This window comes from Macaca fascicularis, chromosome 6, assembly GCF_037993035.2.
Source record: "Macaca fascicularis isolate 582-1 chromosome 6, T2T-MFA8v1.1".
Taxonomy (NCBI): domain Eukaryota; kingdom Metazoa; phylum Chordata; class Mammalia; order Primates; family Cercopithecidae; genus Macaca; species Macaca fascicularis.
Genome location: NC_088380.1, coordinates 76,066,539 through 76,086,083, shown reverse-complemented (window position 1 = coordinate 76,086,083; position 19,545 = coordinate 76,066,539). Strand labels below are relative to the sequence as shown.

Genomic DNA, 19,545 nt, shown 5'->3' with positions numbered 1-19,545 from the left:
ATCAGAATGCCAAACTCCAAAAATGAATAACGATCCAGCCCTGGAAGAAAACTCTCAGTTCAGAGAGTTTGGTGACTTGCCCAAGGTTAAGTACAAAATATATTTGCAGAGCAGCCAGAATGAGAACCCAGGCTTCCAAGTTGCAGCAGCCCCAGTACAATGCACTGTGATAAAGGTTTGATATGGAGGCACAGACTGACCCTAGAGGTTACCAGAACTGGAGATCATAGATTAGTAAATTTTTTTCTCTTATGACTGTTGTATGTATCTACTCTAACCTTAACTCAGACTGACATCCGTGGCTTTTCATGCCATGTCATTATTCTACCACATACTATTTTGAGGTTTCTGAGGTTAGTATTCATAAGAGCTTTCCAACCTCTGACTCAAATGAGCTCTATTTTCCCCAGACACATAACTTACTATTGAATCTCATTTCCATGAGAAATACAAAAGCAATAGTGATTCATGTCTCCAATGCTACACTTACCATTTTTCAAAATGTGTATACTTTTTCCTGACCGTAAAACACTATGTGCCCACTGCATAAAATGTAAAAAACACAGAAAAAGATAATGAAGAAAATTAAAATAACCTGTTCACCTACTGCTCAGTGATAACCCATATTACGGTTTGGGTATCATTGAAATTGGGTGTCTATGAAAAGACAAAAATTATTTTGGTATTAAATTGTGATCAGATTGAAAAATACCTTCATGAACCCTTCCCTTGTCACTCAACATTACACATCAGTAAAATTCTTCAAAGATATGGTTTATAATAACGTAGGCCAAATATTGAATTCTATTGATTAATTGTTATTGATTATACATGCCCTATTGTTGAGAACTTCAGTGTTTTTTTTCCAGTTTTTCACACAGAGAAATAATACAGCAATAAGCATTTTTTTACATAACATTTTTCTGCACATCTCTGATTATTTCCATAGAATAAATTCCTGGTAGGGAATTACTGGGTGAAGTACGTGAGCATTTCTATGACTCTTGATATATATTGAAAAATTTCATTTCAGAAAGGTTGTTTATATCCAAATAGAAGAATATGAAGGTGCCTATCTTGTCCTCTTTGCCAGTGATCAGTGGTGTCATTTGTTAAAACCTTGCAGCTTTGAAGTATAAATGTGTATCTTCCTGTGTTCATTTGTATTCCTTAATTTATAAAGAGGTTGAACATTTTTTGTATGTTTATTGGCCATTTGGTATGTGTATATGTGTGTCTTTCTCTACCCACCTCCCGTGTGTATGTAAATTGAATGTTCATATCCTATATCTATTTTTCTACTGAAATGTTGAAATTTTACTTATTTATTTGTAAGAACTCTTTACATCATAAGGGTGTTAAACTTTCAACTTTTATATTTGGGGCAAGTACTTTAGGAATCTCTTTTAATTATCTAACAATTTAAAGTAATAGGATGGGTTGGGTTTTATGTCACCAGCAGAGCAACAAGTCATGCCACCTGCTGGTAAAGAAACAGAATAGTTCACAATTCTTCATGTTTCCAAGATATGATGCACATTAATACTTTTTCCATGTCAACTATTTTAAAACTTTGGAAATGAAAAATGAGTAATTGATTGAAGCTATTTATGACATTTCATACACATGAATCCTATGACCAAGATCCTTTGACCACATTTAAATATTTTTAAGGTTACTTCTCCGCTTAAATGGGAAGAAAAGGCTTTGATTCATATTAGACGTTAATAGGAGAAAGTATAGTTCTGAATCATCTCAAAGTCATTTCTGTTGTCAATTCTGGGCATACGAGCCTGTACTTTGTTTTAAGAAATCACAATTATTGACAAAATTTAACAATCAGATAAACAGGGAGAAGTAACTTTATTATTTACTTTCACAAAAGGCATTTTGAAAGAGACATCTTCAAATCAGAGCTTCAGACATATACAGATCATTTAAAATCAATATTTGCTTGATTTGGCCAGGTAAATTAAATGAAGCTGCTGCCATTTAATTTTGGATGAAGATTAATCTGAGCAGTTAAAGATCATAAGCTTTTTATATAATTCAACTAGAAAATATGATTTAATTTGTGGCTTACATAAAACAATAGTCAAGGAACATATTTATTGCCTATCATCCCTTGTAGACTAGTCTAAGAAAATAATACACTCAAGGCTCTACAGAAACTTAGGCTGTCAAGATGATCAACTAACTAAAGCAATAGGGCCAATAGGTCCTTGAATTCACTCATATATGTGGAGGTCAACACTAGTCTAGAGGATCTATCAGCAAATGGTCTGACATGCCTAGGAAGATAAAAATGGAATTACTGCTTTGTAATAGGCCATCCTTATGAATAAACTGAACTGACGTTTTTGTACTGTGAATTATTACTCAGCCTAGAGTTCTGATGTAAACAAAAATGCAAATCATGCTAATAACCTAGCCAATTTCATGTGCCATAAACAAGCCTTCAGTAGCAGTGAAGGGCACTTGGCCCATAGGGTGGAAGAAGATGCAGAAATCCGAATCTCCCTGCAATTCGAAATGACCAAACGTAAAATACTCAAAACCAAATTCACACGTTTTTAATAATAAAATAAGTCTTGGTATTGTCCTGGCAAAAAAAATAAAAATAATTCACATATTATTTAAGAACCCATATCAGCACCCTCTGGACAAGATCTTCCTTGTAGTTTGGCTTGGGCTCAGTAGTCAAAATGTTTATGTTTATAGTTTATAACCAGAAGAGGATACAAAACGACTCAAGGACACACCCTAATTGGAGGGAAATGGAGTGGCTGGCCAACAATTGAGTCAAGGTTCAAAACATTAGGCTAGGTGTGACTTGGAGCAGGATCTGACAGAGGGTAGTAGTAAAATGATGATGAAAAATAACTGAGAATGTCCCCCTTTTCCTACCACCTAGGTTATGAGGTCTTGGGGAAAAGGAGGTAGGTTTTAAATTATCCCAGAGAACCGAACCCACACATGAGGACAACTCTTGGATGACAGTGCCATACTGAGAGCTTGGAGAGGACACAATTGAGGCACTGGGAAGATGACCTGACTGCCCCTTCAGCCACCCAGGAAAAGAGCATCTGGTCATTTCCAGACAGCAATTTCAGCTTCCATAGTCAATTGCTGATTTCCTGTTTGTAATGTCCTTCCTTTGAATTACATTTACATTCAGGTAGCTTGTGGTAAGAGAGCTGTCCTGTATGTGGGATAGTTCAAGGAGTGCTAGGGGTGGGAACGGAGGAAGCGAGGGCAATAGTCCATCAGTTCAGGAGAAACTCAGGGGAGAGCACATGTCCATGAGTATGTTTAGTACAGTAACTAGCACTTTACTTAGTACCTAGGTGCTCAGCAAACCTAAGTGCTCAGCACATGGCAGTGCCTTCTCCCTTCTCATTCCACACAAGGGCATCAGGACAGGTGAATCAGATAGTCCAGTTCTTCCTAGAACACTCCAAAGTTTCCTTCCAACCAGATGACCAAATGCACTGACCTTGAAGAACTGTAAATGGAGACTTCTGGTCAAATCCAGTTGGGCTACACCTCAAAACCCAGTGGTTTTCAGAATTCTTTCTAAAATATCAGTCTTACAGGAGCAATAATCATCTAGGTAATTGGACATGAAAAGTCCAACAAGGAAAAAGAAATAGCTCACCAGCTGCCTTTCACGGCAAAACAAGAATACAAATGGAAAGGTCCCAGGGAAATCTGGATGGAAAATTATCACCTCACAAGAGGGTCTGATCTGGATTGGATTCATCCTTCTTCACAGGATGACTCTGTTCCAGGGAAACTAGATGCTAGGAACATTCTGGGATCCAAATATGGAGAACTGAGAACTATTGTAAGGGTTTCTAAAACCTCCCAAAAAAAATTTATGATGACTCTTTTTCTTCCAATGCTTTGGGAAAATTCAAAAAAAGCTAAAATTCCAAAGCCAGTCTGATCCAGGTAACCCTCAATCTCATAGCTACTGGGTCTACTCCACAAGGAGGAAATCAAGACTGGCAAGAGTTGGCTACCTGACCTGTACCTGCAAAACACTGACAGAAATGAGAGAGAGAGAAAAAAGGAAAACCACCACCTTTACTCACTCGAGTAATAAGCTCACCTCAGAACACTAGCCCATGTTTTGAAAGGAAATCATTTTTAGAGGTGAAAAACAATGATTGACAGGTACCAGGCATAACCCTTTGAGATGCAGGTACTATTGCCAATTAATGCCATTGGACAGATGAGAAAGCCGGGCGCGGTGGCTCAAGCCTGTAATCCCAGCACTTTGGGAGGCCGAGGCGGGTGGATCACGAGGTCAGGAGATCGAGGCTATCCTGGCTAACATGGTGAAACCCCGTCTCTACTAAAAATACAAAAAACTAGCTGGGCGTGGTGGTGGGTGCCTATAGTCCCAGCTACTTGGGAGGCTGAGGCGGGAGAATGGCATGAACCCGGGAGGCGGAGCTTGCAGTGAGCCCAGATCACGCCACTGCACTCCAGCCTGGGAGACACAGCGAGACTGCATCTCAAAAAAAAAAAAAAAAAAAAAAAAGAAAGTTAAGGCTCGGCGCAATCCCGTAAGCTGCGCACAGTTACATAGCCCAGTAAAAGCCAGAGCTGGTATTTGAACCTAGAGTTTCTGACTCAGAGTTATTGTTAGATTGCTTGAAATGAGGCCACGACTCCCTACCCCAAGTCTGACAATGATTTTCTTCCTATGTTTATTTTTGTGGGAGGGGCTGGAAATGACTGATAAAAATTATATTCTTCCACCAAATCAGCTCTGAGCTCAAAGCGTCTGAAGCATCAGGATTCCACCTCGCTCCTGATTAAATTTTTCATATGGGCAGGGAACTAAGAGTTCCCTGAGACATAAGGAATGAGACTTTAAGACATACTCGATCAATGCCATCACGAAAAAGCAAAACATTTCAGAGGTCTGATGGGACCAGCCGCCTGCCTTCCTTTTCCACTCAGGAGTGGCCAAGTCTCTGCCTTCCTTTCTCAGGAACATTTTCTGCAGCAGGGCCCAGGCCATTGTGAGCTTTGAGAAGAATGATATTCTGCTTTTGTAAGAAAAGGAGGAGATTTCCCAGGCATGCTTTGTGTCCCAGACGCTTTCACTAATTGATAGAGTGCCACTACAGAGTATATTTTTATTCATGCAGTCAGCACATGCCTGCTTCTACGTTTTCAAGTTTTCTTTAAAAAAAAAAAAATTATCCTATGTGGTAAGACAACAGCTTTCGTTAACAAAATGAAGTAAAACCAAATTCTTCTTAATGAAAATGAAAATGTCAATAGGACTTCTCTCTTCATGCTAATCCCCTGTTTGACATGCAATGACATCATCCCATAGAAGTTAGAGACAAATGTAATGTCTGCTGTAATTACAAGGCTTACTCTGCAGAAGAAGGGAGGTGGCTGTGAGATGCAGGCAAGCCCTTCTCACTGGGCCCTCCTTGGGAATACAATGGAACCCACTAATGCAGTGGGGGAGTCTTGCTGTGACAATACTAAAAGGAGCAGAAATCAAAGGACTTCACTGACCATGGATTCAGGCTTGATGTTCTGATGCAAAGTTTATATCCCCAAGTAGCAATTTAAATAAACTTGCATTTTTCTTATTCAATCAAATCAAACTGTGGTGTCACAAAAGACAACATGTACACACACAAAACTCTCACAAACACGTAAGAACTAAAGTTAAAAAAGAAAGCCCTCATTCATAAGGTATTCACATAGTGACCATAAGAATGCATGTGGCACTTCTGGCGGAAGCTGGAGGTTGCAGGAAGGGATTTTCCACAATATCCATTAAGAAGAAAGGGATTAATATAAAGTTTTGAAATGTGAAAGATTCTGATTAGATAAAGAAAAATGGAAATGTTTGGCTCTTGTGAACTGATAATGCTGTAATGAAACCATAATCCTGAACCAATTATGCCTGAATAATACTGTAGACTTTATAGAGTGGCAAATGGTACAGTTGGTTTGAACACTGAGTCAAGATGAATCAGCTTTTCCTGCTTTACCAACATTTCTTATTCATTTCCTTGAATGGCAAGTTAAAAGCATTAATCATTAATAAAGACTATTTGTTTTTTGTAACAGTGTTGTTATTTAAACATCTCTTAAAAATGTATTTGGTAAACTGTTGGTTTATAGTACAAAATAGCTAAATATTACTTAGAATAAGAATAATGTGCTGTTTACCATGAATCCAATCAATCGTATCAGATAATTTTTAAAAACAAATGATGTGTAAATCTCTCTCAAAAATATGCCTTTGAAGTGTACCAAAATCAAAAAGTGTACCACATTCCCTAAGTATTACAGATTTTTACAAATGAAGATTACATCATTTAATGATTGCTTTGGGTCAGAATTAGGAAGCCTGGTGGGTTAACAAGGTAGCAGAGTAGAAGAGCCTAACATAGTCTTATCCAAATTTATAGCTTTGAAAAATTCAGGAAAATACAAAAAAACTCACCATGGTGATTTAAAGTAAACAGTTGACTAAATGCTGAAAGGTTGTGGGGAAGGTTCAGGGGTGAAGAAAAACTGCACCAAAGGGAATGGAATTACACGTTTTCAAATACATGTTCTTCCCCCAAGAAAACAGTAGCTGTATTAACAATAGGTGACATTTATGGAGCACTTAATATGTTCCAGCCACTATTTCTACACTTTACATGCCTTATAGCTACTGCATTTTCATAAATCCTCTGTAAAGTAGATTCATAGATGAGGAAACTGAGGCACAGAGAACTCAGACATGAGGTGCAGCACATGTTTGAACTTGGCCACTGTAGCTCCTGGGCCCCCACGCTTAACCATTCTGCTGGACTCAAAGAAGGCTGGAAAGTTTGACACATTCTTCAAATACCTGCCCCTAATCCTAGGATGCAAGACAGGAAAAAGAAGCTTACTGCAGAGTATCTGATACCTCCTTTCCCACCGCTCTCCACCCCTCCTCCAGCACCTCACCTCAGAGCCCAACAGAGCTGGGGGTAGAGGACAGAGCTGTTCTGCATTACAGCCTGAGCTGGATGGTTGTCTCAGGAAAAACACCTGTAAGTACAAGCAGAGGCAGGAGGACCCTGGAGAGGAGTACATGCTGGTCATGGTGTGTAATAGTTGTACAAAGAAGAAATGCAAGTTCTATCTAATTCTCCTACAAGTTCTATCTAATTCTCCAGGATTAGAGGCAGAAGCTTGGACAGTAAAGACAGACTATTTCTTCTCAGGCTAGCATCCCACGCCAGATGCACGCCTGCTCAGGGACCATGGACCCAGGGTGGAGGGTATACACCTGAATCTGACTTCCAGGTTCCAGATGAGAGAGTGAAATTGCCAGCTCCCAAGTGGGCAGCAAGACTTGCTAAGGAGTCCCTACAACCCTCTGCTGGCAAATGTTGAACCTGGACAGGGAGTTGCAGGGACTCCTGAACCTCCTTCTTATACAGGAAGGAGGAAACAAACAGAACTCTAAGTGGGACCTTAGAAAAGAGTCTGCAGCACGAGGAAAAATGAGCGCTGTCTCGAGATTTGGTGGGAAAAAATCTATCTCTAAAAATGACTTTCCATAGGAACAAAATAAAATTTGAGAAAATGACACTTGGCTCCTATAAAAGATGGCAGATGTTGTCTTTATGAAACAACAGAGAACAATAAAAACAGGGTGGGCTGAATGACAGGCAGAGATTTAGAAAGAAGTCCCCAGTGGAACGAACAAAAGAATTCAAGGAAATACAAAATGCAATAGCAGAATTTAAATCTGCATTTAAGACACTCAAGAGCAGAACAAATCCTGCAGAATACTGACTCAGTGATGTACAGGACAAATGTGAAACGTTCTCCTAGAATACACAGAAGAAGATCCAAGAGGAAATAATGAGCTGGAGGATGAGATCTAAGAAGTTCCATTTTAAGAATTATAAATATTCTTAAGGCTGAAATCAGAACAGGAAGAGAAACAATGATAAGAGTATATGGGAAAGAACTCTGCTACTTGAGAAAGTCTTCAGGCTGAAAGGGTTCAGCGCATTTCAGAAAAAAAAATTAATGAAAAATACTTGTGTCTCAACATTTCCTGACACCATATTTTAATTTCAGATAGATTCAGATCAGCTGAGATTTGTGCAAGTGAAACTGAGAAAATTACTTTGCAACTGAATTATGAACACCTTCAAGTAAAATACTACATAGAACAAGAAAATCTGTTCTTCATTAGATTTAATGGCAAAGGCAGGCTTTATTTTTTCCAATAAGGGCCAATGGTTCTAAATAACATACAGGTTATTTGCTTTAGTAATATCCTCCAAGTAATAGAAGTATCTTTATATGCAAAAGTTGAAATTTTAGATACTTCATCACATAGGACCAAGAGATATCAATCAACATGGTAGAGAAGTGGACATTTCAACCAAAAAGTAAATGGCATATGAAAGATGATCAGATGTGGTGTGAGAAGGCTGCATACCATTGGCCTGAAGAAAGCAAACACTCTGAGAGATGACTGGCCTAACAATGACCAGGTGAGGAACCCATAAACAAGTACAGAGAAGACACTGGGAGGAAGGTACTGAATTAACCACTAAGTACCATGGACATGAGCTACGATTCTATTGGGACTCTGGAGCCCAGATTATGTTACAACACAAACCTTTCCATTCTGATCTCAGAAATTTTGGTTGCTTTCCTTTCTCTATTTATCATTAGAATTTTTGCAGCCCAGCAAACTTGTAATCAATCCCATGTTTTTTGTTTGTTTGTTTGTTTGTTTTTTGAGACGGAGTCTCGCTCTGTCGCCCAGACTGGAGTGCAGTGGCGCGATCTCGGCTCACTGCAAGCTCCGCCTCCCGGGTTCACGGCATTCTCCTGCCTCAGCCTCCGGAGTAGCTGGGACTACAGGCGCCCGCCACCACGCCCGGCTAATTTCTTTTTGTATTTTTAGTAGAGACGGGGTTTCACCGTGTTAGCCAGGATGGTCTCGATCTCCTGACCTCGTGATCCGCCCGCCTCGGCCTCCCAAAGTGCTGGGATTACAGGCTTGAGCCACCGCGCCCGGCCAATCCCATGTTTTAAAGAGGCCAACGAATATTCAGATAGTTTTCTTTTACTTGATTCTTAACTTAGAGCAGAGTAGTGTAATCCTTACAAGAATATCTTATGAAAATATTTTAAAATCACTTCTATTTAATTGTTCCTATTTCCTCAGAAATGTTCTATTATAACCTCACATTGATCCATATTAAGTCCAGGATAAATCTGCATACTCTATACCTATAAAACTTGGCTGAATTGCTAATGTTTTATTAAAAGGGAAACATAAGGGAAAAATAAATTTTAAAAAAGGGAAAATATAGTGGCCAATGTCTTAAATGTAAAATAAAAAGCACTCTTCATAAATCTCAGCTCTAAAGTTTATTTACCCCTTACTACATCAGTTTCTCCTTTTACATATTTAGATAGCACCGTATTATTTTCCCTCCTACTTAGCACAGCTTGTAATACATATTTGTGTTACTATTTCATCAACGTCTGTCTTCTCACCTTGACTGAGAGCTCCATGAGAGACCATGTAGGGACTGTGTCCTCATTTACTTATTTTGCTTATTTTTATTAACCTTAGCATTGACACAGTACCAGATCCCATCAGACAAACAATATATTTGTGGAATGAATATATTCAGCCAAGCAAGTAATTGTGTCCTAAGAATCTCAAAAAACTTTCTGGAAAACCACACATCTTGGTTTATACATCAGCTATGTTTGCCAACTTTACATGTAAACTATTTTTAAAATAAAACATTATTTGAATGACTTTTTTCACTTGCATCAGAGAATATTAATACAAATAGGACCTTAGAGATAATAAAACTGAAGTTCATAAATGCTAGGCAGTTTGTCCACAACGGCACAAATCTACTTAGCAGTAGAACTGGGATTAAAGCTCAGATTTTCTGCCCCCAGTTCCATTCCTTAAGGGTTCTGTCCATGCAGTTTCAAGACACTGGCTCTTTACCAGAGCTTTGAGACTGCCAAGTCTCTGAAAAGTACTTCACAGATTTTGTAAATAAACACTTTACCACATCTTAATGTTTAAAGGAAATCTGCAACAAAGAAATCATTTGCAATACAGATAATTAAAAAATTGTGAGATTTCTTATGCAGTTTGTTTTTCAAACCTAAGAGCTAACTTTAGTTTCTCAAGCCCATGACACCTCATCACTCATTGTCATACACATACTAAGCCGACATGCCTGGCACTATTCTAAGGCTCTTTATCAAGGGCCATTAGCCTAAGACCTCCTTATTTCAATGGTTAAAAGATAATTGCATTCCTTTTTTCTTATGATTCAGTTGCCATTGGGAAAAAGCCATTTCTGAAAAGTTAGAATTCTGAAAGATTAAACAATGTATCCCTGTGATTATTTAATTTAAGCTCTTTCATCTTTTTGTTCATTTTTTTTTTCACTTTTCTTCTTTTTAAATTGTAAGTTGGGATTTTTTTTTATTTTTTATTTATTTTTATTTTTTTTGTAACTAGCTTCAAATTTGTGATGAATTTGCTTACCAAGCATAGAAAATCCGTTTGCTGGCTAAAGGACTCTAGCAATAGAATTTCTATCTGATGACAGAATCATATTTCTAAATGACCCCTGGAGAGAGTTAATTTGCCAAAGTATTTCATTTATATTTATACGCTGGAATGTTATTCCAAAGGCTCCAAATAGTCTCTGTTCTATGTTTAAAACAATAAAATAAAGATAAGACATTGTCTAATAATTTGTATAACTAATACATAATGTAATGCTTCTTTAAGAAGCAGGCACTGATCTCATGTTAGATGTTTTAAAATAACCCCAAACCAGCATTATTTGTAGACCACAAGCCAGTGATTGGTGGCGGGGAGGACACAATAGGAAAAAGAAGAAGGAGAGAAGAAAAACAAGTGGGAAATAGGTGACTGCAGTAGAGAGGGGAAAATGCGTGAGGGATACCAAAGAGAAGACAACGGAAGGAAAGGACGTAAACCCAAAGGAAGTGTCAGTTTTTTCATCAACAGACATTTACTTGGACCTTTTTTTTTTTTTTTTTTTGAGATGGAGTCTTGCTCTGTCACCCAGGCTGGAGTGCAGTGGCACAATCTCGGCTAACTGCAACCTCTGCCTCCTAGGTTCAAGCAATTTTCCTCCCTCAGCCTCCCGAATAGCTGGGACTACAGGTGCTGCCACCACGGCCAGCTAATTTTTTGTATTTTTAGTACAGACGGGGTTTCACCATGTTGGTCAGGCTGGTCTTGAACTCCTGATCTCAAGTGATCTGCCCGCCTTGGCCTCCCAAAGTGCTGGGATTACAGGCATGAGCCACCACGCCCGGCCCTATTTACTTGGATCTTCTAATGCTTCTTGAAAAGGGAAATATATTTTGATATAATATAAAAACAAAGCCATACACATACACACACACACATACAATTACATATGTACATGTAAATGGCTACACAATTAGATAGACAACCTTGTCTCTTCCCAGGATCTAAAGATATTCCAGATAAATCTTAAAGCACAAGTGATTAAGCCTTTAAAAATAATCCCACTTCTCATCTCTTTTACCTTTTGGTTGGATTTTGTGTTTATTAGCTTATTTGGATGGAGATGGTGCAATGGAGAAGGCAATTGTCTATTTTAAAAATCATATTTTCAGCCAAATGCAGTAGCTTACACTGTAATCCCAGCACTTTGGGAGGCCAAGGCAGGAGTACTGCTTGAGGCCAGGAGATTGAGACCAGCCTGGGCAACACAGCAGGGCCCTGTCTCTACAAAAATTAAAAAACGAAAATACAAAATTAGCTGTTTGCCTTGGCATGTGCCTACAGCTCTAGCTACTTGCGAAGCTGAGGTGGGAAGATTACTGGAGCCCAGGAGTTCAAGGCTGCAGTGAACCATGGTGGTGCCACTGCACTCCAGCCTGGGCACAGAGTGAGACCCTGTCTCAAAAAATAAAATAAATACAAGTTATGTTTTCATAGGCAAGGGGATACAGGAAGTAGAAAGAAAAAAATGGTTGGGACTTAGAGGTGGGTGCACCCCACTGTATGTACATAAGAACAGTGCAAATGCAGTGGGCTATTGCATATTTGCAAACTGAGATATTTCCTTCAAATAACCTAGAAGATTGCCATGGTCTCTTTTTTCACACTTTCTTTTTTCTCTATAGCAGTTTTGAGTGTTTTTTTTTTTTTTTAAAAAAACAATATTTGCAATCAATGACTCTTATTCAGAAGCACTGTAACATCCAGGGATATTCCTTGTTCTATATTGAAGCACAATCATATTAGTATTGAGGACACCACCTCAAAATAAATAGTCTGCTCACTAACATTTCAGTAATAAGAAATCGCTACTAATCCGCACACCCTCATGTTTACAGTATAATTACCAACAGGGTTCATCATGAGGACCCTGAAGCACAGGGAGATGATCTTCCTCCTGAGTCTTCCAAGGAAGATTCAATTCCATTGTTCTGAGTTTGGGTTCCAAGTAGGTAGCAAGGTGTGCACTCATCTTGCCTGAATGTGTATCTCTTGGCCTATCTTTCAATAAAATGGCAGTATCTGCCTAAGGGGAACAATCTCTCTTTTTTTTTTTTTTTTTTTAAAGCCTCTCTTTGAAAATATTATTCTATTTGGGTGGGAGAAGAAATAACAGATTTGTAAGTTCATGTCTTCTATAAATAATTTAAGTATATCTTGGGCTAATGTATAAATTTGGTTTAGGAAATTCCAAGTTAATTCTAGATAAATTTGAGGTGTTTGTATAAAAGAAATGACTGTATTATTGGATTCTACAACTTTGAAAAATAATAATCCCATAAGGGATTATTGGCAACTCTCAATTAGCTAGAATATTTGATTAACCAACATATATTACCTATAGAGATATTATCATTAGTGTTGTTATTGTACATAAATTATTTCTTTCTGTTATTTTAGAATACTTGGTAAGGTTTGCTGTAAACGCACAATATCACACCTAGGTTTTTTAACTTTTTTTTTTAATCATACTTTAAGTTCTGGGATACATGTGCAGAATGTACAGGTTTGTTACACAGGTATACACGTGCTATGGTGGTTTGTTGTACCTGTCAGATGCCTAGGTTTTAATGAGTGAATTAACGCTTTTTTGCAAATATGATCAAATTAGGGATGGAACAAATTGAAGTTTTTACCTTAAAGGTATTAAAAATCAATAGCCATTCATAAGATATAGTACCATAAAAATCACTTTTCCTTCTGGATAATCATGACTTTCTGATAATGATTACCTGCATGTAAATTGTACACTGTCAGTAATAATTTGATTTGAAAATTGCTTCCTTCCCAAGGGTGTTCATATCTGCATGTACTAACTTGTTAAATTATGGTGTGCTAATGGATAGTTCACATGACAAGATATGCACAGTTGACCATGCTTATTAAAATGCAGGCCATCCGCAGTTAGCGATAACAAACGATATGCCCGGGACTTTCAACAGTTAGCGATAACAAAGGATGTGCCTGGGACTTTTAACAGTTAGCGATAACAAACAATGTGCCTGGGACTTTTTTTTTTTTTTTTTTTTTGAGACGGAGTCTCGCTCTGTCGCACAGGCTGGAGTGCAGTGGCTGGATCTCAGCTCACTGCAAGCTCCGCCTCCCGGGTTTACGCCATTCTCCTGCCTCAGCCTCCCGAGTAGCTGGGACTACAGGCGCCCGCCACCTCGCCCGGCTAGTTTTTTTGTATTTTTAGTAGAGACGGGGTTTCACCATGTTAGCCAGGATGGTCTCGATCTCCTGACCTTGTGATCCGCCCGTCTCGGCCTCCCAAAGTGCTGGGATTACAGGCTTGAGCCACCGCGCCCGGCCTGGGACTTTTAACACCCTCGACCGGCAGACAATCCCTAGAACTCTTCAGGCTCAATCTTCAGCCTCCTTCCAAAGATCTGTGAATAAGCAGCTAACCTGAGGCTTAGTGCAACACCAGACACCAACATGGAAATTCTCCTTTTAATGGGAAACATATGTAGCTATTTCCTATTTGGCATTGTGAAGATAAAACACCCATGAGTTGACTTTGGGGATAGTCTCTATGCAAGTGTTTGACATTATGCAAACATGATTAAGTTTTGTCTTGTTTGGTTTGTCTGTAAGGTAAAAACAGATGGGAAAAGCCAAGGGCCAAGATCCCCTAAAACTGAGAAATCGGCCTGCGTGTCATAGAGCTGTGCATCTTTCCTAAAATTAAGAATCCTCATGGATGGGATAGGCAGCTTTTTCTAAATGAAATTCTTTCATTGATTGTTTAAAGCCTGGATTAAAAGCCATTGTAAGCTGAATGAAGTAGGACAAGCTCCCATCTACATATGAGTGATGAGGCAATTTAGCAAAAATTCATAGAATAATGGAAAAAAAAAACTGGAAGAGACTCAGCAATCATTTAATCCATTCTTGCCCAAATTGTGTTCTATAGGAATCTAGATCCATGGGAGAGAGTGGTGATAGAAGTGACTAGTCAAATAGGCTAAGGAAATGTATGGTTAGACAAAATTGAACAAGTTTATGTACATATAATTTATGCCTCCTCAAAAAATTAGATTGAATATGTCACAGTTTTCAAATTTATGTCACCATGAAATCATTTTCCACTGACTATTAATGTTTTGCAGAACTACTGGCTGGCAGAACAAAGTTAAGATGACCTGATCTAGCCTAATCCCTTTACAGAAAAGGAAAAGACTGACAGCGACTTTCAGGGAGCACCATGGGCAACGATGGTCTCAGGTGTGGCCCAGAGCTGCCGCACTAGGTCAGGCTTCCTCCTCTCTCTGGAGCGGGGAGGGTCTTGGAAAGCAGCTTGCAATTGGTGTCCCCTCCCTGCCTCCCCCGACCCAGGGACAGCTGAATCAGAGACTCTCCAAAGTGCCCATTCTAGCCTCAGGGCAGTGAAACAATTACTTCACATTTATTTCCTTAAAATATTTCACTTTCACAATCTCTTCCCTAGTGACTTTAGAGTCTGCCAATGGACAATTTTCCAGCACTCAAAGAAGAAGACAGCCTTGAAATTAAGCTTATACATCCAGGTCAGGAGTTTTGTTCTCACATGATTTCAGAAGGGTGAATTCTTAAATTATCAATTCTAACTCTTCATCATTGAATTAATGGGCTTAATCTAAAATGTAGCTCCAAACTAGGAAATATTTTAATTCAGTCTGGATTCAAAATTCCCTGGTCACAAAGAGAATTCAGTGCACTAGGATCTGTTGCATTTATGCCCCAATTTGCATGGATAATATTATTTTAATGCTTTTTTATGCACATAGATTTTTTTAAATAGCCTGAACAAACAGAATTTACAGAAGGACCTCCTTGAAAAATTCTCATTTGGCACTTATTATAGACTGGCTTGTTTCATTAGTTATCTTATTTCCATACTCAATTGTAAACAACTGAAGACAGGATTTACTTACAAGTCTTCTTATGGCCTGCAGAGCTAGGAACTGAACTGTGTCTTGCTGCAGGAACATAAATATTTAATGACAGACTGGCTGATAATAGGACACCTTCTAAAAGGAGATATCATATAGAATGAAAGGATTGTCTCCGTTACAATAGATGTGAACATGATAAGGTACTCTCTCTCTCCTTCTCTCATGTATGCAAGCACACACACACAAACACATACGCACATTATAGTAAACTAACCACAAGGCACTTGAGACTCTTGTGTGGCTGCTGGAACTTCACGCCAAATACCACTTTCGATTGAATTGCACCGCCAAAAACTCCTAGTATTTGAGCTGAGAAACTATCTGGAATTCTAGATAAAAGAGCAATTGCTACACCATCCCTAAACAGGCATCGAGCTCCATCAAAAAGAGGAAGAATTCTCTTAGGTAGTTTTCACATCTTTCACACATCAAAACTTCCAAGTGAGAGGTTTTTAAAAGGCACAAGAGACAACTGCTCAAAATGGCTCTGCACTAAGAAAGCATTGCTCACCTGGGTTCCAGAACTTATTTGATCTTTAATTTTATTGCAATAAGGATAACTTCTCCAAATGTGACATTCCCATTGATGGATACTTCAGGATCCAAAAAGCCACATCTGTGTAGAGCAGTGTTCCTGGGGCCAGGTGCACTAAAAGCATGTTGCTCCCTCAGGGGAATAGCTGTTCTTTCCTCGCACTATCCGTGTGAGATGCTAACAAGAAATCTGAATTTGAGCCACAATGCTCAACAGTGGCTTGTATACTCACAGTTCCTACTGAAAACCTGTTTTACTGAGAAACAAATGGCCAGATTAATGGTAAAGTGCATGAGTAGAGGACTTTCCTCTATGACAACAAAGACAGTCCTCAGGATGTTCATATTTCATCTTAACTCCTCCGGAATGCAAGGCAGAAATTTTGAGAGGCAACCTCAGCTTGAGCGTTTCAAATGAGGTGCGGTACAACTGCAGAGAGGAGCCACGTTCAATAAACACTACCCTAGCTTTTCAATGTTCATTCCTAATTACATACTTCTTTTTTTAAATCATAGGTAGACACTCTCGTTGCAGTTTCTATAAGCATCCATTTCACCAGTCCTGACTATAGGCAATCCTTTAACCTAGAAGAGTTTACTAAAATAACATTATTATTGTCTTGTATTTATGTTAATTTCTCCAGTCCCCGCAGCGCACTAAGTGCACTTCCCCAGAGTACCTCTTACTTTCTCACATTTCTCTCAGACCAAGGAAATCTGACTTCACATGCAATAGAAATTACCCTTAGATCACAGCCGAGAAAACAAAAGGGGTAAGCCCTGGAGTATGATGTTTGGGGATACTTGATCGTTGCCTAGGTAGCATTTAATTAGTCCTGGGTTGCAGCTGGGAGTGGGGTGCTGGTACCTGGGTAACCTTTGTCATTGTGACTAAACCCATGGTTGAACAATCAAAATGCAATGCTTATTATACTCTCCATTCTCACCCCTTTCTTCTTTAGGAATTAGACGCACACACACTCTCTCTCTTTCTCTCTCTCTTTCTCTGACATATATACACAGTTTGCAAATTAAGAGAACTCTCATGCTGGGCAGGGTGACTCACACCTGTAATCTCAACACTTTGAGAAGCGGGGACAGGAGGATCACTTGAGGCCAGGAGTTCAAGACCAGACTGGGCAACAGAGCGAGACTCCTTCTGTACAAAATAATCAAAAAATTAGCTGGGCATAGTGGAAGGCTTGTAGTCCCAGCTATTTCAGAGGCTGAGACAAGAGGGTAGCTTCGTCCCAGGAGGCAGAGGCTGCAGTGAGCTATAATTGCACCCCTGCACTCCAGCCTGGATGACAGAGGGAGACCCTGTGTCAAAAACAAAAAGAGATTAAAAAAAATAAAAAGAAACTCTCTTTCTTTGTTGAACAACACAGTGAATTTTAAAGCTGTGAATGACTTATTTGCCCAACAAAATATTATAAACAGTGGGAAATACTTCATTCTTCCAAATATTTCCTTACAGTTGCTTTCTTGTTAATAAGCACTCAAAAACATTACTTGGCACTTTTAAAGTGATCTATTAGTTTATGCTTTATTCTTCATCTTCTACCATTATTTCTAGTACGCTACCATAAGCTAAACAAACTGCCCCGGAAGACCAAAAAGCAGGCAGAAAAAGCAAAGGGACTGTGCTTGCTTGATGGTTTGCTGTTGTTGCATACTTTAAAAAAAAAAACCTTTTTAAAAAAACTCTACTAACAAAAATCATGAGCTCTCTTTGGTCTCTAGAGATGAAGACAAAAGCAGTGACACTCAGCATGAGGTGCTGTCCTTGGTTAGCAGCTGTCGTGGAACGCACTTAGTTGGGTTTAATGGAGGGGTTATTGACATCTCCTAAAATGGCTCCTGGGCCCAGGCAGCCAATTTTCTGCTACCTTCCTGCCTATGCCTGTCTATGCTGAGTGGTTTTACAGTGCCCATTACGAACTGCGTCAGAGCCATTACAGTCAGCAGAGTAAAACATCCTTTCCACTCTTAAAAAAAAAAAAAAAAAAAAAAAAGTGAGATGAATAGGTATTTCTACGGTGGTCTGAATGAGCCATTATTAACTACCCTGAGGAATGAGGAAGCCTGAACACGGCAGTGAAACGCCATTTTATTCCTTTCTGCTGGCCACACCTGCACCAAGGGAAAAAAGTCATCGTGTACGTGAGGATCTGGATATAAAGAACCCTGAAATTTGAAAGTTGACCAAGATGTAAAGCTCACAGGAATTATGCCTTATGCTGCATACACTATAAAATTCTAATCTCCTTGGAAGGTCTGGCTCTTTCATTGCTACAAAAGGATGCAGGTGGGGGTGACTGGACAGTCTGCTGCTTGGGTGGCAAAGTCTCAATGAGAACACTGGGGTGAGAGCAGATAGCATGAGGAGCTGCCGATCACTCTGTCCCCTGCAACTGGGCCAGGAGGGCTCAGGGCATGGGGCAAGTGGGAGAAACGCTAGGGATTTGCATTAAATTGGGAGTCTCCTTCCCAGGCAGGCAGCAATGACCTCAAGGAATATTAAACAGAGATCTGGTTACCTTAACGAAAATAATGCTCTCTGTCATTTTCTTCTAACACACCATGATTCCTCCTATAACCTAGCATGATGTGCAATGAGGAAAGATGAGCAGAGCCTCATGGGCATGGGGACATGTACCTAGACCTGTGGGTGTGCGCAAACAACACAGAAAATATGAGGATAAAGAATCGGCTTTCCCTCTGAAATTGCAGGTTCCCTGAGGGTGAGTCAGCCCCTTGAATGCCACTGGAACATATATTTGTGTGCCTTATTGTTTAAAGGTTGGAGCAGGGCTGAAAACACATTCATTACTCCCTGTCATACAGCAGTTGATGTATTCTAGGCACATACAATTAAGCTATAATTCTACACACGACAGACTAAACACACAAGTCTAGACAGAGAAAGATGACTTAAAATATTCTTGGACCTTTTATAAGAGTATTTTCTCATTTTCTTATCACTCAACTGGTAAATATTAGTTGTAACCCGTGCCTCATTAATGTCAAAGGGAGAAGATTCGCACGACTGAAATTCAAAGGGCTGATTCTAATTCTCCATCAAAAACCAATCTCAGGCCGGGCGCGGTGGCTCAAGCCTGTAATCCCAGCACTTTGGGAGGCCGAGACGGGCGGATCACGAGGTCAGGAGATCAAGACCATCCTGGCTAACACAGTGAAACCCCGTCTCTACTAAAAAATACAAAAATCTAGCCGGGCGAGGTAGCGGGCGCCTGTAGTCCCAGCTACTTGGGAGGCTGAGGCAGGAGAATGGCGTGAACCCGGGAGGCGGAGCTTGCAGTGAGCTGAGATCCGGCCACTGCACTCCAGCCTGGGCCACAGAGCGAGACTCCGCCAAAAAAAAAAAAAAAAACAACAATCTCCAGGCAAGGTATTTTTAGCAATCACTCAGCACAAATCTAAAGATGCTCAACTGTGGTTTGTTTATCTTCT

General features: G+C 39.5%; 1 protein-coding gene and 1 long non-coding RNA gene across 2 annotated transcripts in view; both read right to left on the bottom strand.

Annotated features, from left to right (window-relative positions):
• The window catches only part of MAP1B (microtubule associated protein 1B), a 104,068-nt gene that overhangs the window by 70,508 nt on the left and 14,015 nt on the right, over nucleotides 1-19,545 (bottom strand). The window lies entirely within an intron of this gene.
• Nucleotides 12,669-14,761, bottom strand: LOC135971309 (uncharacterized). Its single transcript, XR_010587404.2, has 2 exons — nucleotides 13,912-14,761; nucleotides 12,669-13,602 (listed from the first exon to the last, which is right to left on the bottom strand). It is a non-coding gene; the product is annotated as an uncharacterized lncRNA (long non-coding RNA).